This window comes from Phodopus roborovskii, unplaced genomic scaffold (genome assembly GCF_943737965.1).
Source record: "Phodopus roborovskii unplaced genomic scaffold, PHOROB, whole genome shotgun sequence".
Classification (NCBI taxonomy): domain Eukaryota; kingdom Metazoa; phylum Chordata; class Mammalia; order Rodentia; family Cricetidae; genus Phodopus; species Phodopus roborovskii.
In genome coordinates, this window is record NW_026126418.1 from 16804694 (window position 1) to 16812499 (window position 7806).

General features: G+C 42.1%; 1 non-coding gene across 1 annotated transcript; it reads right to left on the reverse strand.

The window, feature by feature from the left end:
* Nucleotides 1–6750: 6750 nt before the first annotated feature.
* On the reverse strand, nucleotides 6751–6854 carry LOC127222893 (U6 spliceosomal RNA). Its single transcript, XR_007834580.1, has one exon. It is a non-coding gene; the product is annotated as a U6 spliceosomal RNA (small nuclear RNA).
* Between the last annotated feature and the right edge of the window lie 952 nt (nucleotides 6855–7806).

Below are 7806 nucleotides of genomic sequence, written 5' to 3' on the forward strand. Positions count from 1 at the left end.
CAACCAAAATGTCCTCTTCCTCCATGTCATCATTGCCCTCCTCTTCTTTTCCACTGATACCAAATACTGCACCAGTATGGACAAACTTCTAGTGGCCACATTCCTGAAAAACAAACAAACAAACAAACAAACAACCCCCAACCAACCGACCGACCAACCAACCAACAAAACAAACAAACAAATTCCCTCTTGCCAGCAGCTGTCAATTGCAGTAGCTGGTTAGCTGTGGGTAGAGACTCATGGGACCTTACCATATCTGTGCCAGAATTTTTACTGTCATGATCTTTTGCAGATAACCACACTGCTGTGAGTTCCTGATTGCAATGGTCATGTCATGTCTACATGACATTTCACAATACTTTTCCATATCCTCCTGCTCTTACATTCTTTATACCATTTCTTCCTCCAGCCATGAGGATAGGGCTTGGGCTGGAGTTGATAACAATCACCTATTCCTAGCTCTTTGACCAGTTATGAGTCTGCATTAACTTTTCCCTACTGTAAAAAGAGGCTTCTCTGAGCAAGCAGCACAGATACATAAATATTTTCAAGACCTTTTGACAGTATGTCCATTTGCAAAGCAACAGTAATAGGCTTTCACTAGGGCCTATGACCTCACCTTTGTGGAGAGACTGTCCTGCTGCATGGGCAGTAGAGGTCCCCAAGGCAGTTCCTTCTTGTTGTCCCCTCCATTACAGACTTCTTGATGGTGTTGGGATGGGTTGTAACAACCCTGTGCGTGTGTGTCAGTTGGGTTGAGTGAAGGACACGTTAGGCACTCCATCAGGATCAGATCATCCCCTCCACTCCCTGCCAACACAAGCTTGCTTGATTTAGTGGTTCTTCAGTTTTCTTAGCCAGACTGAGTACAGAAAATTGCTAGGGAAAGCTCTGCCAAAAATGCTACATACAAGCTACAGGGTTAAAGCAAGGGTTCCTCACTAGGCTGGCATGGACTGTGACCCCAGCCCACCACATTTATTATTTAATTCTAAAATAACAGAGATAACACACAATGGACTTCTTAACTTGCTACTTGCACCTTATCTTTTCCCCCTTTGTGAGCCTGAAACATCATGTTCTTTCATTCACTCCCTCAGGAAAAAAGTAAATCCCTTTGGCCATTCCAGTTCCCTCCTGTCCTGGAGAAGAACACTCTCTATCTGATATTTCAGCTGGAAGGCAGGGTGGCAGATTCTTTCCAATGGGGTGGCAACTTCCTCCCTATTTTCAGAACACACCCCTTCCCAAAATTCCACCCCCTTGGGCCAGAGGCGTCAGTACATGCCCACATCCCTTCCTTTTCCTTCTACGCCCATGTCCTGGGAATGGCACAGAGCTTGGGGGTGAGGAGGGCGGGGCACAGTGGCAGCAGTCTCTGGAGGACCTGGGAGTGACTTGTCATCCATCCCTTGCCTTCTTGGTTCATCTTTCAAGTCAACTGTCAGCACTGATTTTCCTGCATCTGAAGGGTAATCATGCATCTGCTTAAGAACTAACTGTCTTAGGTCCCCAGCAAGTGTTTTCAGACCATAGCCTGTTATGTGTATGATTAGCATGAAAAGATTACTTTATCCAGATGCAAGTTTTAGAGCTTCCAGTAGACACTGGGGATCTGTATATCAGTCTAGATTCTGTAGCCTACAAGTCATAGAAACTCAGCTATTTTGCTTAGAGTCTAAAAAGGAACCCATTCTTTCCTCCCATTAGGAAGTCCAGAGAACTGTCTTAGTCATACCTTGTGTGTGTGTGTGTGTGTGTGTGTGTGTGTGTGTGTGTGTGTGTGTTGTGTTTTCTTTTGAGGTGGAATCTCACATAGCCTAGGTTTCTTCTAACTCTTATATAGGTGAAAATGACCTTGAATTTCTGATCCTCCTGCCTCCACCTTCCCAGAGATGGGATTAAAGGCAAGTGCTATCACACCCAGTTTATGCAGTGGTAGGGATCAAAGCCAGGATTCTGTTCATGGTAGGCAATTGGATTACATCCCTAGCTACATACAGGGTTCTAATTTATGGAGATATCTGAGTGATGACACACAGAATTTACTGTTTATGTTTCCACAGATCCCCACAGAGAGGCATAGATCTGGTGAGGAAGCAAAGGGGAGGGAGGACAGGACATAGGCTGACATTCTTTGTTGAGGTTTCAGTAACAAAGACAGACCATAAAGGGTGAAAAGCTCAGCGGGGGTTAGCTTGAAGAATAAAAAAGTGTGCTCTGGGGCACAGGGGCTGGTACAATTCCAGGTTGGTATTTTAGAGCAGGGAACATATTGTCTTGATGTGTGAATGTTGCTCAAGGAGATGATTTGGGAGAAGAGGACCACCGTGATGGGTGAGCACCAAATAGGGGAAAAAGCACAGATTCTAAGCAAACCAAATTCAAAGGAATACCTCTTCCCTCTGTAGGAATGAGCCTAGGGATGTTGCTTCGGTAAGAAATTAGCTACGTGCACATATCACAGTTCCCCTGTGGAGGTCAGAGGACAATATGCAGGAATGAGTTCTCTCCTTCCTGTACTTACATGCTGCGACCTAGGGACAGAACTCAGGTAGTTGGCAAGCACCTTTACCCACTGAACCATCTTGCTGACCTCTGACATCAGCTGTATAGTGCTTCCTTGGGGCTGGTAGTTATATTTAGAGCAACCCTGTCCAATAAAAACACAATGTAAACTACAAAAGAAACAGCACTTTCTAGTAGCCACATTAAAATGAGTAAAAAGAAAAAGATGAAATTGATTTTAGGAGTATATTTGATTTAATCTAATATAGCCAAGATATTACTCCAACATTATATCTACATATAATCATTGACATACCTTATATTCCTGATTTCATACTAAGCCTGAAAACCTGAGTGTGATTTTGGAATCACCACATGATGAAGAGAGAGAAAAGGGACCTCCTTCCCCCACTTGGATGCTGTGGCATGGGTATACCCATCCTTACATCTCATGTCATCACATGCACACAAGATAAATAAAACATAATAAAAATGTTTTAACATTTTTATAACATAAAAGTTAATCTAATCTATATTATGCATTTTAAAAAGTTTCTGTGTAAGCGAGAACTGCACATAGTCATCTCTGTCCTTCATTCCAGGGCTTCTGGACTCCACATTGCTGTGTCTTCTACTCATTGTCTCACTAGGCTTCCATTAAAGTAATTTCTTGGTCACATTCTAATCCAGAACTCTTTAAGAAAGAGTCGATCTCCAACCTCACTCATGTTGTTGGGAATTCATTTTCTTATGGGTGGATGTCAAGGGTCTCTGTAGTCCTTGGAGATGTTATTAGCCACTGAGGCTGCCCACTGCCCACTGGCCATGTGGGCCAGAGTCTCTCTATGTGAGCTGTGAGGATGGAACTATACTCCTCTTTGTCATACTCTACCGGTTGTAAGGAAGTGAACTCCCAGGCAGAGTGTGAGTCTAGGGTCCCTGTTACAAGCAAGTTTTCCCACCACCCTGATCCCGCAGCCACACCAGCCCCAAATAACACACAGAGACACTGTATTAGATATAAATCTATTGGCCTGTTACTAGCATTTCTTATTGGCTAGCTCTGTCTTAAATATTAACCTATTTCTATTAATCTAAGTATTTCCTACATGGTCTTATCTTATCAGAGAGAGGGTTCGGGGTTCTTCTCTCTTGATCCTACATTTTTAATCTCCTCCTACCTCTCCTCGAAACCTCCTTGTCTCCTAATCCCACCTATCTTGCTCTCCTATTGGCCAACAGGGCTTTATTCATTAACCAATAAGAGAAACATATTTACAGAATGACATCTCCCATCATCTCCTCTTTTCTGTCTAAAATAAAAGAATGGTTTTAACCTTAACATAGCAAAATATATAACAAAGCAGTTATCAAATAAGAACCACAGTTAACAATATTTAGTCCATTAGCATTTAGCAAGATTTAGAGAAAATATTCCATCATCTATCCTATCTTTGTGAGTCTAAAGTCCTATATGTAACTTATTTTTAATTCTAAGGAAAACTATAACCATAACTATCTGTTTTCAATTCCCTCAAAGACCATAGAAGGATAATATATAAATTCTAGAGATGACAGAGACAACCCACTGACTGGTCAGTCATCTGAAGTTCTTCTGTAATGTTCCATCTTCAGCCTATAGGGCATAGTGTGTCTGTCAGACTCCTCAGCAAAGCAGGAAACTTTAAACTGTCCACTTGTATTAGCACTTTGTCAGTCACTTTTCTCTGTGCAGAATGTCTGGCAGGTCCTTCCATGAAGCAGGAATCTCGAAGCAATGTCCATCTTGTATCAGAAGTCACTTTCCTCTGGGTCATGTATGTACAGTTTATATAGCACAAAGTCAAACAGTCCATACAAGAGCAGTACCTTGCCCTAATGGCTAGTTCTGACATATTGGGAGTAAACTCCATAACGAGTTTCTTTAATGTCCATCTTCCTTTCTGATGCAGGTGGTGTTGCCAGGAGCAATGTTCCTCATTGTTAAGAAAAAACCTAAACCATTTTAAGTGCCATATTCTGTAGGTCTTTGAAAGGTTTGAAGAATATTTATCCATCTCAAATATATCTCTGTATATCCAGAAAACCTAACTAACTTGACTCTAAGTTTTGACTATCATAGGTAACTATCTATAATCTGTGGAATTGTCTCAATAATTGCTAGAATGAAGCTGAGTGAAGAACCATTTTCAGATTTCAAGGACAAGAACAGCTATTTAGTTTTTCCTACCAGTTTAGAGAAAGTTCCCTTGGATGTATGTTGGACTGGAGAGAAGATAACAAGATAACAAGGAATGAAAGGGTGTTTTAACGAGAGGGAACAGCAAATGCAAGGGTTCAAGGAAAGCCAAGAACTTGGCAAAGAATTAAGTATGACTTAGTCACAGCAGGTATATGGGAAATTGGGGACGATGGAAGGATGGGCTTCAAGGTTACACTTGCAGAAATAAAATCAGACAAGCTGAGCTAAAGTCTCCAGTGTCTAATGATTTCAGAGAGGTGGCTCAAAATGACACCTGTTTTGACAGATCTTTAGTCTGAAGAAGCTGCCATTTCAAGAACTCCCAGGTTAGAGCTGGGGGGACGGCTCAGCAGACCTCAGTTCACTCTCACACTGGGCTTCTCACAGCCACCTCTAACTGCAGCTCCAGGGGATCTGATGCTATCTCTTGTCTCAGAGCACCTGCACACATGTGCACATAGCTACGCACAGACATATAAATAAACATAAATCTTAAATAAAAACAAAACCCAACTCAGGTAGGGGGCTGATGGCTGATGACTGACCAGGGAAAGGTGCCACTGCTAAGCCTGATTGAATTGGATCCCCTGGGCTGTCATGGCAGAAAAGAGAGGCATGTCATGTGTCCATGCTCACCACTACCCAATTAAAAAACTGAAGAAGCCATTAGTACTAGGACTTGGGAAGCAGAGGCAGAGGCAGTGGTAGGTGGATCTCTGTGACCTTGAGGCTCACCTGAGCTACATGGTGATCCCCTGTCTCAAACAACACCACCATCAAAAAGATAAGAGTCTGCTGGTGCCAGACACTTAATAGCCTGAGATAGGGGGATCACAAGTTTGGGTCAGCTTGGGCTATAGAGTAAGATCTTGCAATCCCCTTCAAAATCTACTGTCATTGTAGCCCAGTGGTAGAGTCTTATGTGTTCGAGGTCCGAATTGTATTACCAGTACTAAAAAGAAACGAGGAAAACAAAACAGAACTTGTTGGCATCACCTCAAATGCAGTTCATGTTTCTGCTCTTGCTTGGGCTCACTCCTCCACTCCTTTGAGCCTCCTCCCCATCTTTCTCTGAACTAGGGGATCACCTCAGCACGGGTGGTTCCTGGTGCATACCCATTTGATCTGGCAGACTCAGGAAACAGATGCATCCTCCCTGTCCCAGCACAACTCACTGGGTTTCTTTATTTCTTTTTTTTTTTTCCTCACCAAAGTCAGATCTTGGTCTCAATCAACACAGAGGAAAAAAGTAATTACTGAAGTATTACTGTTATTATTATTTCCCGCTAGGAACTGCCAAATTCCTTTCTTATGTCTGATTTTCTCCTTGGTCAGGGGAGGAAATCTAAAAACAGTCCTGTGTTGGCTAAATAATTATTAATTATTTTGAATCCTGTTTGCACTGAGGATCTCTTTGAGGTGTTAATGGAGCAGATAAACTTCTCACACTCACCAAGTGTGATATAGGTTAAGATTATGTGCTCAACAGAATCCACAGACCCCAATTAGAAAACTCTGCTCTGCTGGGTATGGTAGCTCAGACCCAGCACCCGAAGACTTGGCAGGTAGAGGTGGGAGAATCAGGAGTTCAAGTCATCCTTGGCTACCTAGTAAATTCAAGACTAGTCTAGGCAACATGAGACTCTGTCTCAAATATAACAAACCAAACAGACAAATAGTAAGGAAGAAGAGATCTCCATGCTAACACTTAGCAGAAGGAAGTTAGAACAGCCCTATGACTATCTTAACAATATCCAGAAATAAGTGGTGATAGCAAGAACAAGGATACAAGGCTAATGTTTAAAAGTCAATCATTTATGTGTCAGCAGTGAACAAGCAGAATTTGAAAATAAAAACACATTGCTGGACTAGTGAGATGACTCAGTAGGGAAAGTCACTTGCCACCAAACCTGATGGCACAAATTCGATCTCCAAAAACCCCATGGTTGAAGGAGATAACTCTCACAAGTTGTCCTCTGACCCACCCCCCGTACACAAATAAATAAATGTTAAAAACCCATATTACCATTTACCTTGTGCAGGGGCCATGCTAATCTTCTCTGTGTCGTTGCAATTTTAGTATATGCACTGCTTAAGCGAGCACCATATTACCATTTACATTAGCACTCCTGAAGCACTTTTTAGAAGATAATGAGGCCTAGGCTTTTCTTTTTTTTTTTACTTATTTTACATTTTGCACATGGATATTTGGCCTGGATGTCTATATGTACCCATGTATGTGTCTGGTTCCCTCTAGGTCAGATCCCCTAGAGTTGGAGCTATGGACGGTTGTGTTACCACATGGGTCCTGGGAACTGAACCCGGTCTTTACAGGAGCAACAAGTGCTTTTAACTCCTGAACCAACTCTCCAGCCCCTCTAGGGTAGTCTTGAACTCAAGATCCTCCTACTTCATTGTTCTCAACTCTGTCTTCCCTCTCTACCTTCTTTTTCTTTCCTTCCTTCTCTCTTTCTTCTTTCCTTCTTTTATAATTTATTGAGTACACCACTAGAGTGCAGCAGGCAGGATGACTTGGACTCCTGATTCTCCCACTTCTACCTGCCAAGTCTTGGGGTGCTGGGACTAGAAGAGCAGAGTCTCCTAACTGGGGTCCATGGATTCTGTTGAGCACTCACATCTTGGAGAGGTGTATACACATCTTAACCCTGTGTCATACTTTGTGGGTGTAAGAAGTTTATTAAAGCCTCAAGGAGATCCCCAATGCAAGCAGGATTCAAAATAATTAATATATAACATTTGATTACCATTTTAATGTCAGTGAAGATTTGTAGTATGTTATATTTCTTTTTTTAATTTGTATTCATTTTACATACAAACCACAGTTCCTCCTCCCTCCCCTCCTCGCTCTCCCCCACCACCTCCACCAACTCACCCTAGCAATGTCTTATCTTTCATTTCTGGTGATAGTAATTTGTGTCTTCTCTCTCTTTTTTCATGAGTTAGCCTGGTAAGAAGCTTGTTGACATTGTCGACATATTCAAAGGAAGGCTTTTGATTTGGTTAACTTACAGTTCACATTCATAGATGGGAAGACT